This window comes from Macrobrachium nipponense, chromosome 40 (genome assembly GCF_015104395.2).
Source record: "Macrobrachium nipponense isolate FS-2020 chromosome 40, ASM1510439v2, whole genome shotgun sequence".
NCBI classification, from domain to species: Eukaryota; Metazoa; Arthropoda; class Malacostraca; order Decapoda; family Palaemonidae; genus Macrobrachium; species Macrobrachium nipponense.
Window position 1 is genome coordinate 51,506,564 of NC_061101.1, and position 24,271 is coordinate 51,530,834.

A 24,271-nucleotide genomic window follows, 5' to 3' on the forward strand; every position below is an offset into this window, starting at 1 on the left:
AGGTGACGAGTTTATTCATGGGTTATGAGTGGGTCTGGCAAGGGTAATTTATCTTATAAAACCTGTAAAATTTGTAGTTTTTTTGCAAACTATAAAATAGAAGAGTTCTATTGTTCCTTGAGAAAATCACTTTCATAGTATGAAAATACTTATGAACTAAAGGGGTACATATAAAATCATTTTAATTTTCCATATAAATAGGATGTTAAACTACTGTTAAAATTTTTTCAGCATTTTCATGAAAATTTCAAAAATTGCTCAGCTTTTCCAAAATAATAATAATAAAAAAAATTACTCAGCATTTCCAAATTAATAATAAAAAAAAATTGCTCAGCATTTCCAAATAATAAAAAATAAAATTACTCAGCATTTCCAAATAATAAAAAATAAAATTGCTCAACATTTCCAAAATAATAATAAAAAATAAAATTGCTCAGTATTTCCAACATAATAATAAAAAATAAAATTGCTCAGCATTTCCAACATAATAAAAAATAAAATTGCTAAACATTTCCAACATAATAAAAAATAAAATTGCTCAGCATTTCCAAATAATAAAAAATACAATTGCTCAACATTTCCAAAATAATAAAAAAAAAATAAAATTGCTCAGCATTTCCCTGAAAATGTTTATAATTCCTCAGCACTCCATTATAATTTTTAAAATTGCTCAGTATTTCCAAAATGATAATGAAAAATAAAATTGCTCAGCATTTTGAAAATGTTAAAAATTACTCAGCATTTCCATAAAATTTTTAAAATTGCTCAGCATTTCCATGACTATTCTAAAACTTGCTCAGCATTTCCATGAAAACTTTAAAAACTGCTCAGCATTTCCATGAAAATTCTAAAAATTGCTCAGCATTTCCATGAAATTTTAAAAACTGCTCAGCATTTCCATGAAAATTGTAAAAATTTCTCAGCATTTCCATTAAAATTTTTAAAACTGCTCATTATTTCCATTAAAATTTTTATAATTGCTCAGCACTCCATTATCATTTTTAAAATTGCTCAGCATTTCCATGAAAATTTGAAAAATTGCTCAGCATTTCCAAAATAATATAAAAATAAAATTGCTCAGCATTTCCATGAAAATAATACAAACTTTCTATGAAAATTAACAAAAATTGTCAGCTCAGAATTTCTACGAAAAAAAATTGTTCAGCATTTTCATGAAAATAAAAAAAATCAAATTAGCACTTCCATAAAATGAAATAAAAAAATGCTCAGCATTTCCATAAAAACAAGAAAAAAATTGTTCAACATTTCTATGACACTGAAAAAATTGCACAGCATTTCCAGGAAAATAAATATAAAATTAGTTCAGCATTTCCATTATGTGTTCAGCATTTTCATGAAAAAAAAAATTGTTCAGCATTTCCATGAAAATGAAAAAAATCAACTCAGCATTTCCATAAAATAAAAATAAAAGTTATTTCTCAGCATTTGCATAAAATAGAAAAAAATATTTCTCAATTTTTCCATAAAAAACCTAGCATTTCCATAATAAAAAAAATTAGCTCATCATCCAAGAAATATGGCTTTCATGACACTAGATTCGCAAGGTCATTCATGGTTTTGTAAGAGAGTTGTGAACAGGGTATTCTAAGTCTACCACCAATGGAACATCTTCAAGGCTTTGCTTTTAAAATACAAAATTAGCCATTGTCTAACACTTTAATAGTCTGCAGTCCCATCATCTCTGGACGAATTACCTTGATATAAAAAAAACACACATGAAGAAATTTTGCTTGCCTGAAGAGACTGCATCAAAATTAAGACAATAAACAATTAAAAAAATATTCAATAGCCAATAAAGTCGAGAAAATCATCTTGACAATGGAAGTTTATACTCACGTTAATCATGACCTCCCTCAGAAGAGACAAACCCTGAGGCGGTAATAATTCCACAAAGAAAATCCGAATGACTTTCATCACTGTCTCTTTAAACTTGAGCCGACAAGAGTTTATCACTCTGAACCTCATTGCCTGTGTGACCACTCTTAATATACAGCTGAATCCATTATGGAAATCATATTGAACCATCACTGGAGTGACTTGGAAGTTCCCTCATCAATTCCTTGGGATTTCTGATTACTCCACGAGGATGGAAACGTGTCCAAGAATATACTCATTCAAAACAACAACCGTAAGTATACATACATACACCCATACCCACTGTATATGGATAAGATTTAAAATCTGTTGAGGAGGCCCGCCTCATTAACAAAGATTTGTATATAATTGCTGTCTTGTTAAGATTTGTATATAATTGCTCACTATTAAAATCCTCCCGGAGAATCGCAGCAAGGATAAAATTTCCATCTCTGTCACGTCCCCAGTGGAGGAAACTGTGACTCAGATTCCCAAGACTGAGGCATTCGACCTGCCTGATGTGTCAAAGTCGAGAACATAATGCAGTCGTAGCAAAAAATGAAGAACCCATGAGCAAGTCTTGTATCCACAGAGGGACGAGTTATATACGCACTTCTAATAAGAACTTGACTTATGACGAATTGTTTGTAATACTAATGATACACTATTGATCTGAAGTACAGACCCAACCAGACTTCATTAGACACAAGACCACTCCACAAAACCCCATTGGTTCTGCTTTGGTTAAATGTAACATTTAATAAAAAAAACCAGTAGTTTTTATTATAACAATAAAATACAAGTTCCTAGCTCTCTCTCTCTCTCTCTCTCTCTCTCTCCTCTCAAAAGAAAAAAAAAAGGCGACACTACTGCGCAATTAAAATCTAACTAAAGTTAAAATATCACACTTAAGGAGGAATTTGACATATATTGCACATTTTGCACAACTAGGGAAAAAACCACGAGCATCATTTAATCTTATACATGAACGATAAATTTCTGAGATTAAATAAGGAAATGTACAGCTGTGCTTAGAACTGTTGCTACATGATTGCATAGGATTTCGTTCAAAATTCCCTAAATGGCAACCTAACATGCTCCTTATTTATCTGCTTTTTCAATGCCAAAAACAAGATTATTGCAGACAATTAGGCCATTATGTGTTTCATAAGAGAGAAAACTAAAAAAAAATGTCACATATTGCCAAATTTCAGAAATAACTTATGGAACAATTTCAAAACTTTCGTTCACTCATCGCTGATGGATTTGACCAAAACAAAGTCATCTAACCTCAGTTCAAATGTTACAAATACCAAAACAAAGCAAGCAGAAAGTGTGAAATAGTCCTGTTTGATTGTTTTTACACCTCACCGGTGAAAAAATATAAATATTATATACAAAAGTAGAATGCGCCCACTGATATCAACATATGTGCGTGTGAAGCCTGTGTGAAGCAATCAGTAGTGGTGGTGCAACAAGAACCACCTGGTCTACAGTGAGTAGCGACAATGAAATTATCTTGAAAACATTTATTTTATATTTGTTAGAGGAATATTTGGATTTTCATACTAAATTATTTGTTATATTTCTTAAATACTTAAAAAACCATGGCTTACTAGCAAATACTCCCCTACACAATCATCCTTTTATCAAAGCCAAGATTTTGTTCCTAGGCCTAGGTGTTAGATTTCTTTAATTTACCCTTAGCATTCACATCTCTCTATTAACAATTTCTGGCCAGAAAGCAAATGAGGTTATTACACATTCTAGCACTTCAATTTACCTTATGAAAGAATAAATTATACACCAAAAGCGAGCAGAGGGACTTCTAAGGAAATAATATTTTAAGCCAGTTAAAAAACAAGTGTTCCATACATCTTGATATTAATACAAATAGATATTTCGATTATTAGCCATCTTCTTCATATAATCAAAATCATCATCATCTTTTATTCCCAAAAGAACAGGTAATCTCTACATATAAATTCATTAGTAATAGAGATTACATCACAGAAGGTTTGATTATTTTTTTAGGCCTGTAAGTAATTTTGCAACATACAGGCAGCTTGAACACAGCCTAAAACTTCAACATTCAAAGAAAGCTTGTTGTAAATCATATTCCTATTCAAAAATGTTGTTTTGATGACTGTTGAGCTTATTAGGTCTGTTATAATGCTGTAGAGGTAGTTATGTTGACCAGCTCGAGGAGCATGTTAAGCGCATTGTCTTTGATAGCACCGCTAACCTTATCACACCGTACTTTGAACTAAGCAATGTGAAAAAACAATCAGTCGAAGTCGCATGGATTACGAATTATACCGATGTATAAAAGGGTTTATATTTATACAACCAAAGGAAAATAGTGCTAGAAGTGAATTCGCAAACTTGTCAACATGTATGACATTAGAAATGATAAAAAGAAGTTTAACACTACTTGGCAACGCTAAGTTGAAAGTCTGAGATTCTGGATGACACAAAAAGAATCATGTCGCGGCAGATTTGAGCATCACTGTACCATACACAGAAGACCCTTACATATTAATGTCTCAGCCTTTGGAATCCCTTTAAAGTAAACAGAAAACTTATCAATTGTTTTACTTCTTTAAAAGCATAATGCAAAATGTATAAAAAATTTATCTGACCTTGGAAATACTATTTGTTAGCACGAGTATCTTTACTAATAAAGATCAAAAATATATTTGACCTAAAATCACTGCTTACTAAAACCATACAGGTATTCTAACTAATAAGTATGCGCAAAAAATGGGTCAGATAATCTTTCATTTTTACCATTATAAATTATGCCGTTATCCAACTGCTATAAAACTGCTATAAATATTGAAATAAAAGATACTATGGCAATGAGAGCTGAGCCTAAAATAAAGGATATCGTGACAATTATAGTCAACATTAAACGTTCGAATCACCCAGATGCCGAATCGATTGTCACTTATAATTCCCCTTCGGTGTCCGGTGGTTTTCCCGAGGTAGAACGAATTGGATCTCAAACGGCAGTAGTAGCTTAATGATGTCAGCCAATACCCTCCCCCCACCACAAAAAGTAGTCACGAAAAAATACATATATTTTCTTCGATAAACCAAACACTGGGAGACTTTAAATTGTCACGCAAGAAGTAAAAGGATTCTCGTAGCATGAATATGTAGAAAAAGCAGCAACCACGACAATAAAAGCACCTTTACACTGGCAATGAAATGTCTCGGTAATAAAATTTTCGAATTGCTGACCTAGAAAAAAAAAATAAGTTGGGATGGGAGGTGAGGGAAGGGGGGTAGGGGAAACCCCAACAACGACTTTTCGTGTCCTTTTGCTGGACGTGACGAAGAGAGGCATTCGTAATCTTCGTGACTCCTCGGAGGACCCACGAAATGCTACGCATATCGAGACACGAATGCCCGGGGAGTTTCTCTTACCATACTCGATGAGGAATGTAGCGACGGGAAGGGCGTAAAGGACTCCCACGTAATCCTTCAGGGAGCTTTTATGGACACGAACCAGCAGTAATAAGCGTCGTTACTGACCGTGGCTGAATTCGGCGGCAGGGAAAGAGGGAAGGCAATAATACTCGGAAGGGAAGGATGGCAGAAAGCCTCAGGAAAGGCGACATACTGGACGGAAATGGTTAGGTTAAAGAGAGAGAGAGAGAGAGAGAGAGAGAGAGAGAGAGAGAGAGAGAGAGAGAGAGAAAGAATCAAATTTGGTTCATTATAACAACAGTTTTGAACTGAACATCGAGTGATGCTGATGACCAAATTTAACACTAAGAGAATACACAAGAAAATATTATCATTCAAACTTCCTAAAAGTAAAGCCAAAACCCACAAGTTTTAAAACTGATTGAAATGGAAAAAAGAAAAAAAAAACACTGTCACAACTCCCATGGTCATTGACGCTATCGTAAGAGAGATGCCGGGCGATTGGTACACTCGCCCACAAAAGTTTTGAATCATTACCTTAGAAGCCTTTTGGTCAACAGTCCACAAAAGTAATAACTGGCAACTTTCTTATAAACGTATGAAGTCACCTTACAAAACAATAATTAAGTTGATGTACTTTTCGTTTTATTATCATAATTGTAGCAAACAAAATCCCCGAATGTAATCACTATACTTAGAAGAAATTTGTACAAACAAAATTACAGAACATTGTCATTATACTTAGATGAAACTTGAATAAAAATAATTGCAGAATTTCATCATTATACTTACATAAAACTTGTACAAACAAAATTACAGATGTTATCATTATACTTAGATGAAATCTGTACATACAAAATTACCGATTATTATCATTATACTTTGATGAAACTTGAATAAACAGAATTACAGTTTGCTGTCATTATACTTAGTGAAACTTGTATAAACAAAATTACAGTGTTATCATATACTTGATGAAATCTTCATGAACATATTTTCGTAAGTTATCAGCATGATTAGATGAAAATTGTACAAACAAAATTACTGAATGTTATTATACTTAGATGAAACTTGTATAAGCAAAATTACAGAAGGGTGTCATTATACTTAGATGAAATTTTTGTATAAACAAGTGAGCACAAATAAGGCATTAGTGTTTGTAACAATTAAAATTGTGATGTACGTACATGAGTTTTTTTTATGTATAATGAATAAAACTTTCCTTGAAGGTATTACAATAAACTGTTTGTTCTTTGCCTGTTTTGTCAGTCGTCTAACCTTATTCATTTTGGGTATTTAAGTCCAATGAAATTAGAGGGCCAGTATTAAGCAAATTCTCTCTCTCTTTCTCTCTCTCTCTCTGCTGGACACTATTCTACCAAAAGTTTGTCAGACTCCCCACCTTACACACTGTATGTGCTCTCTCTCTCTCTCTCTCTCTCTCTCTCTCTCTCTCTCTCTCTCTCTCTCTCTCCTCACCCCGCGTGACCCCTAAAGCGTCGGCCTCGGAGTGAGTGGCATAAATCGAATGCCAGGAGTGACTCTTAAAAGATCTGCTAAGGAGACCGTGGGAACCCAGGTGGTGGATTGCAGGTCATCCCACTTGGCATACCTGGACGATGCCTGTTGACAGTAACCCTATGCCCCCTTGCCTTTCATTCCACCCCTCCAAATTCACTCACCCACAACCACCGCCCCCCTCCCCCCAAATCAATACGATACAGAGACACAGCAATATTGGTTAGCACGGGAAAAAAAAACCTTGTCTAACCATCATCGAAACATACCCGGATATTGCTCTATGAACAAAATGACAAATGTGGATTGGAGAGACTGTATTTCAAGGCAAATGAAGAGGTCATTTGGGTGCACAGGGGATGGTCATGGTGGGGTTAAGGCTATTTAATTAAGGGCTCCACCTGGTCACAATGCCTCACCAGAATTCCAAGGTGGTCTCAATCAAAGCCTGTTCATATACATCCCATTACTTAAATCTGACCAGCATGTTTTAATTACTTGGAGAAGAGAGAGAGAGAGAGAGAGAGAGAGAGGGGAGGAGAGAGAGAGAGAGAGAGTATACAATTTATACATACACACACACATATATATATATATGTAAGACATAGGGATTTTGATTAATAATATATTGTTCGTACATTCTCTGTAACCTGTGGAATGTGGAGGACAGTGCAGAGTAACGACCTGAGGGTAGCTGATCAATGAGATTCTAGGGGATGGCGTGAGATAAAAATGCTTAGTTTGTCGAGTCAATGTACGACAGTTTATGAACTCTTCCCAAAGTGCCTTTGTGAAAACAGATGCAGCTAGAACCGCGAGGCGTTGTCGAAGTGTGCATTCGTATGTGCGTGTGCGCCTCTTCTATTCATAATCCAAGTTTATGGGAAGACTTGCACAGACATTCGGGAGGAAGGCGAAGCCATGATGGCAGATGCCAAGTGTTTTTATTTATCAGTGAGTGATATTCCGGTTGGGAATGGGTAAGTGTTACCTTTACTTTAGCCAAAGGGATGGCTTGTTTGATATCTTGTAAGATGTTCCATTTTATTAACTTTGTCTTTAAACTTGTGTGTGTACTTACCGGGATGTGTTCTGTATCTTTGACAGACGGTTCTGGGAATTACCGGGAACTAAAGAGTTACCGGAGAGGTGTGGACTTTTGGGGTGACTTGACAATGTTAGTCTGTAAGACTGGATTACTTAGTTAATTGAGTTAGTTATCTTGTAAATAAACGTTATGTTATGATGCAACTCTCTCATTTTCATTACCTGTTAGAATGGAGAAAGAGGTGGTGAGAGAGAGAGAGAGATGGGGTGATTGCCGGGAGAGAGAGAGAGAGAGAGAGACCCTGTGTATGTAATGGGTGTGGGGGTCTGCCTTCCGTTTCGTGTCCACGCTTACCTTATGAATACATGGGGTCCTTCCCCCATGTTTATACATACACAGGGTCTCTCTCTCTCTCTCTCTCCCGGCAATCACCCCATCTCTCTCTCTCTCTCTCCACCTCTTTCTCCATTCTAACAGGTAATGAAAATGAGAGAGTTGCATCATAACATAACGTTTATTTTACAAGAATAACTAACTCAATTAACTAAGTAATCCAGTCTTACAGACTAACATTGTCAAGTCACCCCAAAAGTCCACACCTCTCCGGTAACTCTTTAGTTCCCCGGTATTCCCAGAACCGTCTGTCAAAGATACAGAAAACATCCCGGTAAGTACACACACAAGTTTAAAGACAAAGTTAATAAAACGGAACATCTTACAAGATATCAAACAAGCCACCCCTTTGGCTAAAGTAAAGGTAACACTTACCCATTCCCAATCGGAATATCACTCACTGATAAATAAAAACACTTTGGCATCTGCCATCATGGCTTCGCCTTCCTCCCCGAATGTCTGTGCAAGTCTTCCCATAAACTTGGCATTATGAATAGAAGAGGCGCACACGCACATACGAATGCACACTTCGACAACGCCTCGCGGTTCTAGCTGCATCTAGTTTCACAAAGGCACTTTGGGAAGAGTTCATAAACTGTCGTACATTGACCTCGACAAACTAAGCATTTTTATCTCACGCCATCCCCTAGAATCTCATTGATCAGCTACCCTCAGGTCGTTACTCTGCGCTGTCCTCCACATTCAACAGGTTACAGAAATGTACGAACAATATATTATTAATCAAAACCCTATGTCTTACAATATATATATACACACACACATTTATATATATACTATACACGTTTTTGTCAAATTAAGATCCCTATTTAATGCTTACTGTTACTGTGAGATCAAATCACAGCCGAGTCGTTTCTACACATTTCGTCTGCATACACTAGCAGGATCTTGCACACGATCCTATTTTGACCTTGCATTTTTACAATATGTAAGACAAAACCTCGTTTAAAATCACAGCTCACGAAATACCTTCCAAAGGAAATAAACAAAAGGTCGGATTGGCAGCAGAACTTCACAAAAGTTTTGCGTTTTGTCCAGCAGTACGATCTCATAAAAATCAAAACGTCACAATGGTGAATCCTGATATGGCATTTAATTTACCAGAAGGGTATTGTAGAATAGAATGAATAGAATAGAATATAGAATTCATTCCAAAGGCCAATAAGCACTGGGATCTATGAGGTCATCCAGCACTGAAACGGAAATTGACAGTGAAAGGTTTGGAAGGTGTTGAACAGGAGGAAAACCTCAAAGCAGTTGCACTATGAAACAATCATTAGGAGAGGGTGGAAAGTTAAGATGAAAGAAAGAGAATATGAACGTAGGTACAGTAAAAAAAGGAATGGAAGGAGTTCCAGCTAGGGGCCATAGGGACACTTTAAGGAACCTTAAGTAATGCCTACAGCACAACTCCTAAGGGCCAGCATTTTTTAAACCGGCCTCAAAGTTTTTGCAAGGAAAGGAATCACCTCAACTGATGAAAAATAACCTGCAATCGACTGGAGGAGAGAGAGAGAGAGAGAGAGAGAGAATCTAGAAGTAACGAGGCCGTTGGATCAATTTATAAGCTTACATCTTATCTCACAGGCATTCACAGCTTTCTTGAAGTCCCTGACACAAACCAAATAAGCAGAGGCCAACAAGCACCGTCCCAGATGCAGACCTCACCTGAATTCCATCGAGAAATGAAAACGGAGTCTTAACTTTCTATTCTCTAAATGAAAAGACTTGTTCGCACGCGTACTTCTGAATGCTACCTTGAAAGTCTCCGCGTTTCCTCAGACTTTTTTCAAGATTTTTTTTTTCGGTAATTTGCAACAAGATTAGTTATATTTTTTTTCTGAAAAGATGGTGTCAAAATTTTACGAATTGCTGCGAGAAGAATTTCAGAGGCAGAGATTGTGCTAGAGATATGATACTGGCTAGGAAGCAAGCACTGACAGGAAGCTAAACACGCGAGTGAAAACTGTAGAGAATCGAGTGAAATGAAGCAAGCGAGCAAGCACTCGGTAGCAGCTACATCACTATAGCACTGAAGCACAGTTCATCAAAAGAAGTCTAGCAGCCTTCTTACATGAACATTATCACACCATCAGACAGACAATTTGGCAGTTTACATGAGTAAGAAAAGATACCTGAAATATATTTTTAAACAGAACAATCATAAGCAGAAACGAATCAAAATAAATAAACAATACTTACGATGAGTTGGGAACACTTAGCGCCAAAAGACATCTTTTATAGGGTAGTCATCAAAACAGGAACACACGCAAAAGGCCTGAGGAAAAATGAAAGGTGTTTCAAACAAAAATGGAAAATAAGAGAGATACAATGCAACAGAAACTTCCTATTCACATGGAGACGATTGGGTCCACTGACTCAGTGTTCTAACTTTGTCATTCTTGACAAATCTGTGATTCAAATTCATATACATTTCTGTAGAGGTTCAATCTACAATCTGGATTTGACGTTCACATTTAATACAGCAAGCTCTGGTTACAGAAATATGAGATATTGCTGAAAACACACTACTGTTACCAAGAAGTAGCTTTTTCTAGTTAAATTTCCTAACTATATACACATATACATACATACATACATACACACTAATATTATATATATATATATATATATATATATATATATGTATGTATGTGTGTGTATATATATATATATATATATATATATATATATATATATATTTATATAATATAGTATGTATATGTATATATATATATATACCTATATAATATATATATATATATATATTTATATATATATACTTAATACACTTTTTCACATGTGAATTTTAGAATCAATAAAAATCCAGTAAATATAAAAAAACTAGAAAGTTTTAAACAGAACTAGACATCGAAAAATATTATCGACAATAACTACCTGGTTAATAAGGCTTTATCGTTAGGTGAGTGACCTGAAAAACCAGTATTATCAAATAACTTACCTTTCAAATATAATAATAATAATAATAATAATAATAATAATAATAACTAATAATAATAATAATAATAATAATAATAATAATAATAGAACTATTATTGGACATGAATTACAAAATTTTCAATTACCAAGACTAAACCAATATAATAAAATAATAATAATAATAATAATAATAATGATAATAATTTTTTATGCTCCATCGCAGTCCTCTAATTCGACTGGGTGGTATTTTTAGTGTGGGGTTCCGGGTTGCATCCTGCCTCCTTAGGTAGTCCATCCACACTTTTTCTTACTATGTGCGCCGTTTCTAGGATCACACTCTTCTGCATGAGTCCTGGAGCTACTTCAGCCTCTAGTTTTTTTCAGATTCCTTTACTGGGATCGTGGGATCGTGCCTAGTGTTCCTATGATTATGGGAACAATTTCCACTGGCATATCCCATATCCTTCTTATTTCTATTTTCAGGTCTTGATACTTATCCATTTTTTCCCTTTCTTTCTCTTCAACTCTGGTGTCCCATGGTATTGTTGACATCAATGAGTGATACTTTCTTCGTGATTTTGTCAATCAACGTCACGTCTGGTCTATTTGCACATATCACCCTATCTGTTCTGATACCATAGAACCAGAGGATCTTTGCCTGATCGTTTTCTATCACTCCTTCGGGTTGGTGTTCGTACCACTTATTACTGCAAGGTAGGTGGTGTTTTCTTGCAGAGGCTCCAGTGAATTATTATTATTATTATTATTATTATTATTATTATTATTATTATTATATTAATATTATTATTAACTATGGAGATTGTACAACTCTAGACCATCAGTTGAATTAATAAACCTTCCTAATACCTTTACAATGTAAGGAAAGTTTTATATGAACGCATGAACAAGTGGGTGCAGAAAACATCCCCCCACAAATAGCCCCTTCATTCGTCACTAATGAGTTGTCTAAAGCCCAAATAATTTCAACACTATCGTGCCTTGTATTTTTTGCATAACATACGAGGTAAAAAACTCAATTGAATTTCAAATACAATGTAATACTTTTGAAAATACCATTATGGAGAGAGAGAGAGAGAGAGAGAGAGAGAGAGAGAGAGAGAGAGAGAGAGAGATGTTACCAGCCTTGCGTAAAAAAAATATTCCATCTGTCCTGATATGGGCAGTACTCTTAGAATAGATATTACCTACATTCCACTGCTCTTGAGATTAAAGACTTTGACCTTCCACAAATTATGTAAAAGATTTCTCTCTCTCTCTCTCTCTCTCTCTCTCTCTCTCTCTCTCTCTCTCTCTCTCTCTCTCTCTCTGTATTAGGTAGCTCCCAGACGCTCCCTCGAATGCTCAGCATTCCGACACGCAGATAAGGAAGTAGAGACCTTCACAATTCATTTCTTCTGAACAGACAGAACGCTTAATCGGGTGCAAATAGTGAGAGATTGGATGGCCCAGCTGATAACTAAAAACAGAAGCTTCCACGGCGCTGAATACCCGAAATTTCATTTCAAGATGGCCGCGGTTGTGACCTGTAAAACAAGGCTGGTTCTTGATAGAGATGCACATAAATTTCTTGACTTTAACTGAACAGCCCTCGGCCCTTTTTGCCTTATGGGATAATTTTACAAAAATTAAGGTTATTTATCAGGATTTGATCTCAGCGGGCTGCGCAACTCTAACCAGATTACGGGCAAATGTCATCGAGAAGTTATCATGATAAAAGTTTCTTGATAACAGCCGAAATTACGAGAAGTCAATGAGCAAGACAGTTAGAGGACAATATGAGAGGAATACGTGAAACTCTCATTATAAACTCAGTAAAAAGAATTGACCTGACCGTTACAGTGTCTTATACAATTCAGTTGAAAATAACTGGAACTGGAATAAAAGATTAAGGCCACAGGCTAAGAACTGGGAACTACGAGCGAGGTCATTCAGAGATGAACGGAAAATAAAAAATAAAAAATAAGGCTTGAAAGGTGTAACAGGAGGAAAACCTCGCAGTTGCGCAATGAATTAATTGTTGGGAGAGAAAATAATAAGTTGGAAGAAATATAATACGAACGGAGGTGCAGTAAAAGGAATGAAAGGGGTTGCAGCTAGGGGCCTAAGGAAGGCACGCTGCAAAGAACCTTAAGTAATGCTTATAGCAAGCACTGACGGCACTATCCCCCCCCCCCACACAGACTGTTTCAGTTTGTTTGGTTTTATGTACAGCCCTCCACAAGGATGATAAAGTAAGTTGCCTCTTGTATTTTATAATTGTCTTTTAGTGTTTTCTCGTCAGTACCGTAGCTCCTGTGCGTCGCAAGCAACATGCAAGCACGAAGAAAACCTTAGTTTATGTCATACCTAAGTTAAAAGGAGAACTTTATTAGCACTAAGAAATTATGAATCGCAAAGACGAAATCTTTTCCAGTGTTACTGGAAGGACATCCAAGTACTCCAATGATGAATGTGTGTTCCCATCCATTTTGATAATATTTCAAAGATTTCGTTTATTTACCTATTGGCAATTATCTGAAAGGCTATAAAGTAAGAAATTACAAACTTTTAAAATTCCGTAAAATCAACCTTACTCAGGACTCCTCCAAAAAGGTCAGTATCTGAACAAAGATGTATTTGACTTGAATCTCAGAAAGGAGCTGATTTCCTAGAAATCTGAGATTATGCATTCAGTTCGTGCAATGGATTTGTCAAAATTCAAGTCCGTCGGTCATAAAATGCTGCAAATTATTGAGTTGGGGAATAAGTCTCTTCATATATCAGCGGCTACTGAATCTTGGTTAAATGATTTTGATGCTGTTAAGCTAATTGATAAGACACCTCGTATTCATACTCACTTTCACATTCGGAGAGAGGACTGAAAAAATAAAAGTCGTTCAAGAAGACATTAGAGACTTTGCTTTTTTCTGAGTGAAATGAACGTAGACCTGACAATTAATATGGAGTACGTCGTATAATAATAAATAAAAACTTTAGAATTTATATGAATTATGTTGTTTATGATAAACAGTGTTTCTGGCCTCGCAAAGCACCCTCGGTGGAGTGAAATGGAATGTAGAATTTAGGCCAAAGGCCAAGCGCTGGGATCTACGAGGTCATTCGGCGCTAAAAGGGAAATTTAGGGTGAAAAGAGTTTGAAAGTAACAGGAGAAAAAACTGGCAGTTTTACTAATGAAGAACCACTGAGAGCGGGTGGACAGCAAAAGAGAAAAATAATACGAACGGATTTACAGTAGAAGAATTCTCGGCTGGTTCTCAGCTACTTCCAAATACGAACATAAATTTTATCAGCATTATTTATCAGGTGTTAAACTTGCATAACGTTACACTTTGGGGTTAGTAACTCAAGTTACCTCTCAGAATCACTGGATTCTAGAGTCCCTTCGTTACTGACGAGCGTTGCGAATTGATACTTGGCTAAAAAAAAAAAAAATAATGACACATTGAAGGGTATCACCCAGAATGAAACTCATCTACCTCTTTGCGTCTCTAGTTCATTAGTCACTCCATTTTCAAGAACGTCAACAAACGTGCGTTAAGCTAAAAAAAAAAATCTGATTATTATTTCTACAGTTCGTAAGAAATACAATTGTTAAAAATCAGTGAAATGACAGAATTAAAAGCTCTTAATTATTACTCTGTGTATCGCAGGTCATAGTGCACTGACCCGTCATAGTAACTATCTCCAAAACAGCAACTCAAGACCCGTCATAGTAACTATCTCCAAAATTGCAACTCAAGTCCCATCAAAATAACTATCTCCAAGATTGCAACTCAAGTCCTAAATACTAACTTAGAGAGAAAGAGATTTAATCACTTGATCTTTCCATTTACGTATTCCTCCATATACATATATTTACCTGAAAATAAAAATATTATGCAGATACTTGAAAGTAGCTAATTTACGTCGTCAGATGACTGAAGCGCAAACCAACTAACACAGAAGCAAACATTAAAAAGTTTAATAAAGCTAAGAATGATATTTGGGGTCTGGATAAGACTACCGAGTATAAGACCATTCATAATAAACACACATACACACACTACAAAGACGAAAGCAAGCGAGAGAGAGAGAGAAAGACGCCACAAAAGAAACAATGAAACAAAGAACAGAAACGGCTCAAGCTCAACAAGCGGAATTACCAGACGGTGGGAGGTTGTGGAAGGGGGAGAGGGGGAGGGGAAGGAGGAGAAGTGGGAAGGAGATGGAGTGGAATGGAAGGAGATCTTCCAGACACGATTTAAATCCTCGGAAACCGCTCCTTTGTCTTCCCTCGGCTACCTAATCTCCCTTCAGAAGCACCGACGACGACCTCCCCTTTTGATCTCCACCAATTCCTGAGCTACCTTTGGACCCCTCGCTTGACCTTAACTTTCGCGCTACCTGCTCCTTCTGCTTCTCTCTCTCATCCCGAGGTCCACCCCCTCCCCCACCCCTCCCCAAAACCCTGTCCTCCCGTACTGGTCTGGTCCTTTCCTCTGCTTCCAGCCACCCCCTCTGCTTCCAGTTCCAGCGGTTTCTTGAAGGCGCTTCCGCAGTTTTAATCGGTCAGCAGACTTTCGTAAACGACGCAACAAGGTGCCCTACACAGGAGTGGCCACATTCAAATGAAATCACCCCCCTTACTATTATAACCGAGAAAACCATAAAAAAACACAATACAAATACCAGAAGATGTTTAGCATCCCTGGAATTCCTTCTATTAGTGAGACCCAACTAGGCTTAAGCGATTAAAATTCCGTAAGATCTCCGAGCGAGCTGGTCGATAAGGATCGAAATTAACATCTGAAAGTGACACAGAGAAGGGAAAAAATGCTATAGGTATTAGCAACCAGATAATGGATCTAATACCCGTTTTCATTCACAGTCTCTTATGCAATTCTATTGCCTCATTATATAATCAAAATACGAACTGATCTCGGCATCTAACTGAAACGTCCAAGTCAGACTTTTCTGAGTGAAAGCATAAAAATGTCTGTAAGACATAATATAATTGCTTTATTTAGACGAGTAAATGGCCTTACAATATCACAGCCGTCGAAAAGAATTTCACGAGCAACTAGTTACACATTTCCTTGCTAGTTAATACTCATTCGTAATTTTAAACAAACACATACACACAAGTTCTCCTACTTAAGAAAATTTCAGGCTTATTTTCAAAATTTTAACAACTGATAAAATGTTTGTAGTCTTTTAAAGTATTAAATTCGGCGAAGAACCCCATCTAAAAATATAAAAAAAGCCACCGGAATTTTATATTCAGATGCAAGTATAGATTTATATCTACTGGAACCTGGAAAACTGGTAGAGATTACATAAGGTAGTGGAGTTAAACTCTCATGGAAGAAGGGCGCCCCCGCCTCGCCCCCCACTTTCTCTCTCTCTCTCTCTCTCTCTCTCTCTCTCTCTCTCTCTCTCTCTCTCTCTCTTTACAGCTAGAATAGAAGAAGTTAAAGACCTTGACTACTGGGAAAGACTACAATCCTTAAAATTATATAGTCTAGAAAGGAGAAGAGAACGCTACATGATAATTCAGGCATGGAAACAGATAGAAGGAATAGCAGAAAATATCATGGAACTAAAAATATCAGAAAGAGCAAGCAGAGGTAGATTAATAATGCCCAAAACTATACCAGGAAAAATAAGGAAAGCACACAGGACATTAATCCACTACGCACCAGCATCGATAATGCAGCGTCTATTCAATGCGTTGCCAGCTCATCTGAGGAATATATCAGGAGTGAGCGTAGATGTGTTTAAGAATAAGCTCGACAAATATCTAAACTGCATCCCAGACCATCCAAGATTGGGAAAAAGAAATGCAAAATATACCGGAAGATGTACTAGCAACTCTCTGGTAGACATTAGAGGTGCCTCACACTGAGGGACCTGGGGCAACCCGAACAAGATGTAAGGTCTGTAAGGTAAGGTCTCTCTCTCTCTAGTAACGACGGCAGATAAGATAAAGATCTGCTCAAATAAAAAACATCTTTATACGCATTCTGGAACTTTATATATATTATATATATATATATATATATATATATATATTATTATATATATATATATATCTATATATAGGTTTATATTATATATATAATTTATATTATAATATACTATTTATATATATCTTATATATATATATATATATATATACCTATATAGCAAAGACTGCAAAGACATTTACCTTACAACACTGACAACATTTTGTAAAAAGAAAGTTATTTGTTTTCGAACTTACAATGTAAGATGTCAACAATAATACTGACCTACAACGTAATCGTTGTCCAACGAGGAAGTACATTAACAATCATTGCGTTTAATTTCCCACCATTCTTCATGAAAACATCTACTTTAGCAAATGAGCAAATCTCATTTACGGTTCTCAGTTTTCAATAGTAATTCAGTGACAACAGTTTTTTTTCTTAAAGGAAATTAAGTTTTGCTCAAATTGCTCATGTAGTGTGTGTGTGTGTGTGTGTGTGTGTGAGTGAGAGAGAGAGAGAGAGAGAGAGGAGAGAGAGACGAGAGCAGATTGAGAGAGAGAGAGAGAGACTCAAGGACTCAATATACAAAAGCATGAATTTGGGGAACAATAATTCATGACAGAAACTCTTTAACTTTTTTTTACTCTTATCCATAAAAATCAAAAGGGGAAATTGAACGTTTAACAGAAGCAGACAGATACATCCCAAACAAACCTACAAACAATATTACACACGAACGTACACACACGCAGCACACGAGCAGCGCAAAGCCAAGCGTTTGGTCATCAGATGTTTTCTTGTAGACGACGATTAACAAATGAGGCGGTTAGTTATCACCCTCTGGGTAGAGTAATGGATCGGCCACATTCCCAAGGGGTAAATTACCCATTCAGGAATTCCTCGGCTGTTGATGGATGACGAGTAATAATTACTAATTACGGGGAGGTGAGATCCCGTTGATTGATGAATCAGGGAGACTAATGGGCCCAGGTGGCGCTACCTGTCCACGTAATCGTCAGATGGTAATTAAGGGATGCCGAGTGATGTGTGCTATGCGCCTTTTTTTTTTTGTCAGCTTCGTAGTTTTCGAAAAGTCCAAATATTATTATTTAGTGAAACACGAGCGGGTTCGTCATATTGCTGTTTTATTATACTTCTAACGACAAAGTATTATCATTTGGTGAAACACACGAATGAAGATGAAATATTGGTTAGAATTTATCAGCTTCGTAGTTTTCGAAAAGTCCAAATATTATTATTTAGAGAAACACGAGCGGGTTTGTCATATTGCTGTTTTTCAATTATACTTCTAACGACAAAATTTCGAGTCCCGGTATTATCATTTGGTAAAACACACATGAATGAAAATGAAACATTGGTTAGAATTTATCCTCCAAAAATAAAACAATGAGGTTTTTATACAGATGCAAAATAAACTAAATAAAACTAGGAGTGATCCGACCTCAAGCTTAATCGAAATGCGTGCAAGATTTTCCCCTCGTGCATAAGTTGTAAAGATTATATACCTAACTTTTAACGTATATTAAAACGTGCTAAAATCTATGGTCAAATAGAGCCTTGTTTCACCAACGACAATTAAAATAAATACCCAATATTTTATTAGAAATAATCTTTCTGCACTGTTCAATATACACATTTTTTTTCATCCTATCGTAAAATTCCTGTATCTTTAACTGAACGTGAAACATTGTTTTCAGACCCTTTTAGGCTCTTCCATAGACCTTTCCTAACCCCCACCAACAACAACTACAACAAAGTAGTTTCTAGGTTTACTTCCCGAGTAATCGAAAGCAAACAGACGAGACAACCAATTCTCCAGAACAGAGAGGAAATCTGGCTGTGTAAGTGACTTGAAAAGGGGCGTCTACGCGCATGCGCACGGACGCAGGTGTGGCACCTGTTCTCCTAATTCGGATATCCACCGATTTGTGATAGAACAGAGATCCGGTGGGTAGTAACCGGTACACATGAAGGGTTAAGGGCAAGGGTCATACATATCCCATGACTAGATTGATTGATAGATTTTATAGGTTTTAGGCATAATGCCGAGCACTAGAGCAACTAAGGTCATTCAGCGCTGAAACGGAAATTGACAGTGAAAAGTTTGAAAGGTGTAACAGGAAAAAAAACCTTAAAAGCAGTTACACTATGAAACAACTGTCAGGAGAGGGTGGACAGTAAATTAGAAGAAAGAGATAGAAGAAAGAGATTATGAACGGAGGTACAATAAAAGGAATGCAAGTAGTTACAGCTAGGGGCCGAAGGGACGCTGCAAAGAACCTTAAGTAATGCCTTCATTGCACCGCACGAGGTGCACTGACGGCACTAGCCACCTACGGGATCCCATGACTAGAGACAAGTCAGTTTCCTTAACTTTGAACTTATCAATAAGGAAATTAGTTTGGTATTTTGCCCCGACTAAAGAAGAATACACTTCGAAATTTCTCACCGCCTAAAATAATATAATATTAATAATGTTCTTGAAGGTCCACAATAATACATATCTGATGTAGCATTTGTAAAGCTTTATAAAACTATGTTTGAACGGTAATGATAAATATCTTGGTTTTTCTATCTAACCAAAGGTGACAAGGAAAAACTAAGATAAATATCATTACCATTCAGCCCTAACGTAAGGAATATTAGTGATTTTGTAAACAAAAGTCAGAAGGACAATAAAATTGTGCTTATATTTGATAATACGTTAAGACCCAACCTTGTAAGAAACAACAACAACGTTAAAAATCCCATAGTCCCAGGCATCTAGGATTTACCCTGCAAAAATTGTAAACGAAAATATCTTGGTGAAAGTGGTTGAGGTCTAACGACCCGCTTAAGTGAACATAAACGAGCAGATAGTATTATTTTTCAAAAGCAACCGTAAAAACACCAGACCCTAATGCAGATAGTATTATTTTTCAAAAGCAACCGTATAAACACCAGACCCTTAGTCGAAGGCGTAACAAGTTGTCTATTAACGAGGACCCAATTGTCAATTTTTACGTACAGAGGTCGTTTGTGAGAGATTCAAATTTTAGGACAGGCTCTGTATTTTTCCCCTCACTTAATGCTGCCCCTAAGTGGGTCCTGCTCCCTTCCCAGGCACCGGATACCAGCAGGAGTCTGTCCGTACCCATTCCACCTGTGACTCCTCCTGGTCAGGGATTACTTGCAGCATCACGTCAGCCCGCACGGAGATCCAGAAGGATTGCAGCCAGAAATAACAACAGAGGGAATTCATAGTTGGACCAAATGACCACTCGCTTCACCACCTGGAGATCTTCACCACTGTTGGAGATCTTCCGACTGCTGGGAGCAGCCATTCTTGGCGTCTTTGGTCTGAGTTCATCTCCGTCATTGAAATGAAGATGAACCCAGGGAAGGGTTCGAAAGCTTTTACATAAGTTTTATACAGTTTTACAACTGCTACATCGGGTATGTAATATTGTGTACCTTAAGGAACATTACTTGTGCCCTCGTAATTGAGATTTATACCCAATAATAATAATAATAATAATAATAATAATAATAATAATTAATAATAATAATAATAGGCACGATCCTAAGATCATTGAAACGGAACCTGGAAACACTAAATGCCTTAGTAGCTCCAGGACTCATGCAAAAGTGTGTGCTCCTAGAAACGGCGCACGTAGCAAGAAAAGTGATGGACTCCTAAAAGCCTGTCCATCACTAGGAAATATTATTTGCAAACAAAGTTTGCGAACAATGTTTGCAAACAGTTTACCAACTTTGTTTAAAAACAATGTTTCCTAGTGTTTGTTTGTTTGTATGGTGTTTTTACGTTGCATGGAACCAGTGGTTATTCAGCAACGGGACCAACGGCTTTACGTGACTTCCGAACCACGTCGAGAGTGAACTTATATCACCAGAAATACACATCTCTCACTCCTCAACGGAATAGCCGAGAATCGAACTCACGACCACCGAGGCGGGACGCTAACACCATACCAACCACGCCACTGAGGCGCTTGCTTCCACACTTTAAAAACCTCTCAGTCGAATAGGATGACTGTGATAGACCAAGAAAAAAAGAATATTAAAGGTAAATATATTTTTAATGAGTGTATACACTTACAGCATTGTCGATTTCTTCTTCATTTTAGTGACTCGTGCTATTGTGAGATTTTTAATAATAATAATAATAATAATAATAATAATAATAATAATAATAATAATAATAATAATAATAATACGCTCATCGGCATACGAAGTGCCTTCCTTTTCAAAGAAGATCTTCTTTAATAATAATAATAATAATAATAATAATAATAATAATAATAATAATAATAATGAATTTAAGCCCAATACCAAGCGCTGGGACCTACAAGGACATACGGCGCTGAAGCGGAAATTGACAGTAAAAAAGGGTTTTGAAATGTGTGGCAATTGTTAGGAGAGGGTGGAATGTAAGATGGAAGAGAGAGAATTTGAAGGGAGGTACAGTAAAAGGAATGAAAGGCGGCTGCAACTAGATGATAATAATAATAATAATAATAATAATAATAATAATAATAATAATAATAATAATAATAATAATAATTTCCCCGTCAAGAACTAAAGAGTTTCCGTCCCACCAAGAGAGAGAGAGAGAGAGAGAGAGAGAGAGAGAGAGAGAGAGAAATATAAATACGATTTCCCGGTCTTACTCAAAACCAACCATAAATCACCAAGGTCCATTTGCAGACATCACTGTCAACATTTGAATATAAATCGGTTCATTTCAATACTAATCTGATCGCACCGAGATAAAAAAGGGTTGATGATGGGTGATGGACCCACTGTAGTATCATGTCGAGTCTATCATCAGCAGATCAGAAAGAAATTTAACCGTCTGGTTCAGGGAGAGAAAGTGAGGGGTAAACTGTTCTATTTTCAAAAGGACGGTCAGCAGATATACAAGCCTTGGTTCAGAACTTCAACCTTTATTTTGTAACAAACAGATCCACGTTATTATATCAGGAAAGGCACATTAGCTATGATTAAAGGTGCTATATTAGAGTATCGATAAACTGAATTTACCTTGGCTAACATAGCCATGAAATAAAGCAGTACTTTTCACCTTAAAACGGCGATAAATATCTTAAAAGAACTTAAATTCGAAGAAAAAAAATCAACCCCATTCCACTACCACCGCACTATCCACAAAGAGAGAGAGAGAGAGAGAGAGAGAGAGAGAGAGAGAGAGAGAGAGAGAGAGGACGACCCCTGGCATGAAAGATTTCTGTATTTGGCTGTGAATTGCGTGTTTCCGTTTGACCCACAACAAAGAAAAGCAAGATGAATTACGACAAAGCTATCAGATATCCAGGAACATTGAATGTTATTACGGGAAATGATAGGCCGTTGATCACAGATATTTGACATTAACGTTCAGTACGCATGATGAATCCCTACACTACAGAGGCTACGAATATCGCAAAAGCATTTTTGGGTATTCGAGCCGATTGCCCAATTTAGGGTATAAGGATGGGAGGAGGTCCTCTCACAGACAAAGAAGGGAAGACGGGATATCTAACGAGAAACGGGGGTTGGGGGGGGGGGGGAGGAGGAGGAGGGGGGAGAGCAGTGTAATATCGGCAAACATGGCTGGAAACAATAGTGTTCTCCTCTTTCAAAGTTACTGTGATATTTCATAAAAGTTGTGACCCCACCCCAAATACAAAACTCGAGTGTAAAATGCAATGGCACTTTACGAAATGATTTTTGTCATTTAATACGCCTGGACAGTTTCTACATTCACAAACATTAAGCCGCAAATTTCGTTTAATACTGCAATTCGCTCTAACTCGGTGGCAAGTTTCCCCAAACGAAATTACAAGTGGTAAGTGCTTGTCAAAACTGGCCCTTAATATTTGTGAGTAATATGCAATTTTAGTTGGCAGTTATAAAAGCCTTCATGATTGAATGGTCCCATTTTTCAGGATAAACCACTTGGAACCAAGACTTGCTTTTTTTTATGGTGTTTAGACGTTGCATATCTCACACCTCAATGGACTGCCCGAGAATCGAAATCGCGGCCACCGAGGTGGCAGGCCAAGACCATACCGATCACGGCACTGAGGCGCTGGAACCAAGACACACTGACACAGTCATATATATAGTATATATATATATATATAATATATATATATATATATATATATATATATATATATATATATATTGTGACGAAGTGCCAAGTATCTGGTTACTACACTTACCATTCATTAACTGTTACCTCACAAAAGCCAGACACCTGAACCCTCATCACAGGTACTAAACGACTGAATACTCCAAAGGCAACAGTGATCCCTTAACAACTGACCAGTATCGCAGAAAATCAGACTAAGTTCATCAAAACAGGTGTGAGGTAATCTTGTAAGTAATTAAATTAATCAAAGGGGATCACTCCATCTAAGTATTTCCCTGATTTCAGAAGTCTACGTACTTCCTTCGTTCTAAGTCACTTCAAGTTAATTGAAGGAAAACAGATCAATCACCACTCAATATTTCTACCTAACATCAATATAATCAAATGCAAATATACTGGTTAGAAATGAAAACACTTCTAAAAATTTTCAATACAAAAATTTATTATTAAACTCAAAATTTATAAATGAAATTCACAATATCAGGGAAAATTGCTGTTACTTGAAAACAAAGTAAAGTTTAATTAATTCTTGAATCAATTAAGTAAAATTAAATCAAAATTAATTTATCACAAAATTCACAAGTGCTAAACAATAATAAAACTTGAAAAGAATTCTAAGTAAATGCAAATTAATTCACAAGTGTTAAATTTAATTAAATATGCAACAATTAATTAATGAAAATAACTATGTCAATTAAATTGTGAATGCAAATGAAAAAGTACAGATAAATGTGGAAAATACAAAAATTGCAAAAAGTATTAATCACACAGAATATAAAATAAAAAGATACACTTCAATAAGAAAATGGACAAATGCACAAAACATAAAAATCACCTCAAATGAATGAACACAAAACACA

General features: G+C 36.3%; 1 long non-coding RNA gene across 2 annotated transcripts in view; it reads right to left on the bottom strand.

The window, feature by feature from the left end:
- LOC135212162 (uncharacterized) overlaps positions 1–24,271 on the bottom strand; it is a 555,536-nt gene that overhangs the window by 122,559 nt on the left and 408,706 nt on the right. For both annotated transcript variants that reach the window (XR_010313826.1, XR_010313827.1), the window contains exon 4: positions 10,490–10,565. This is a non-coding gene — a long non-coding RNA (uncharacterized LOC135212162). The remainder of the gene's footprint in view (positions 1–10,489; positions 10,566–24,271) is intronic.